This window comes from Chrysochloris asiatica, unplaced genomic scaffold, assembly GCF_000296735.1.
Source record: "Chrysochloris asiatica unplaced genomic scaffold, ChrAsi1.0 scaffold00229, whole genome shotgun sequence".
Taxonomy (NCBI): domain Eukaryota; kingdom Metazoa; phylum Chordata; class Mammalia; order Afrosoricida; family Chrysochloridae; genus Chrysochloris; species Chrysochloris asiatica.
Genome location: NW_006408747.1, coordinates 1,696,600 through 1,698,475, shown reverse-complemented (window position 1 = coordinate 1,698,475; position 1,876 = coordinate 1,696,600).

The window sequence follows — 1,876 nt, the reverse complement described above, 5'->3', positions numbered from 1 at the left end:
TCATTCAATACTTACTGATCAAGATCACAGATCACAGCCTTCAGTATGTTTTGTACCTCAATGTGAAGAAAATAAAAATACTCACAGCTGAACCAATAAATAGCATCATGATAAATGGAGAAAAGATTGAAGTCATCAAAGACTTCCTTTTGCTTAAATCCACAACCAATACTCATGGAAGCATCAGTCTAGCAATCAAAGGACATATTGCATTAGGCAAATGTTCTGCACAAGACCTCTTTAAAGTGTTCAAGAGTAACTATATCCATTTGAGGACTGAGGTGTGCCTGACCCAAGCCATGGTTTTTCAATAACCTCATTGAATGCATGTGAAAGTTGGACATTGAAAAGGTAAACTTTAGAAGAATTGATGCATTTGAGTTGTGGTGTTGGAGAATAGTAAAAGTACTATGGACTGTCAGAAAAACAAAGAAGTCTGTGTTGGAAGAAGTACAACTAAAACGCTCCTTAGAAGTTCAAATGGTGATATTTCATCTCTCATACTTTTGTTATCTGGAGGAACCAGTTCATGGAGAAGGACATCATTTTTGGTAAAGTAGAGGGTCAGTAGAAAAGAGGAAGAACCCATACAAATACAAGGATATGAATTAGCACAGTGGCAGTAGCAATGAGTTCAAGTATAAAAACAATTGTGAGGATGGCACAGGACTGGGCAATATTTGGTTCGGTTGTGCATAGGGCCCATATGAGTTAGAGCCGATTCAGCAGCACCGAGCAACTACAATGTTTTCTATGAAACCATGAGGCCAGAGACTAAAAAAATATAATTCCAAAACAATCCATTTTCCTGTCCCCATGAGATTTTCAGTTACAATGAGGCTTTAATATGCTAACTTTTATGAAAACCTATAAAACTGGTGTGTATTTTCATACTTCAGTAGAATATATGCAATACTAATACTAAACCTCTGTTCAAGATTTGAGATTGTATTCTTTGTAATTAATAAAAAAGAAAGACAAAAGGAACTTTTGTCATAATTTGCTCACTAATGCTTCTAAGATATAGTGCCTGCTCATTCTTATCTACTCTTCCCAAGGCAATGCTAATGACTAGTTGCTCACCTTTAACATTCAGTCAAAATGTTCCTAAAGAACTCCCCAAACAACTGAAAATATAAGACAACTTAAGCACGGAGTCCTGGTGTGGCACTGTGGGCTAATGTGTCAGACTGCAAAGTCGTTTGAACTGCGAGGTTGGTGGTTCAAGCTCACCAGCTGCTCCTTGGAGGACCTATACAGGGCTGCTATGGGTTGGAATAGACTCGATGGCACTTAACAGCAACAACAAATGAAAGCATATGTCATATGCTTACATTTTCTTTCTGAGTCTACACTCAATTTTAAGTAAAGCCAAGAGTAATTTATGTGTTCACATTTAACTCGTCAACAATTAAACTTTAATGTAAAATGTATTTACAGAGCCTCTGTGGTTTACCCACACAAACACTTCTTATGAGCCATGTTTCAAAATGGACTTTCTTCACCAGTTCCAAATTGTTCTGCTATTTACTACCTACAGGGCATCTGGTAACCAACGTTCTTTCTTTATTTTTTGAAATGCAATATGTTTGCTAAGATTTTACATGTGCTCTTGAGAAGAGTTACCCTAATTCAACGACTATTTAAATGTACTCATTTCACAATTGTTGTTAAATGCTGTCTAGTTAGTTCTGACTCAAAGCGAACCTGTATAGAGTTTCCTAGGAGCAGTTGTTGTTGAAACCGACCTTGAGGTCCAGTGTTGATACTAGAGTGCCACACCAGATCAGATTTCACAATAAAACTCCATTTATCAGAATCAGTAACAATTAGAAATTATTCTAATTGTTACAATGTCTTTTGGAGTCTGGTGTGA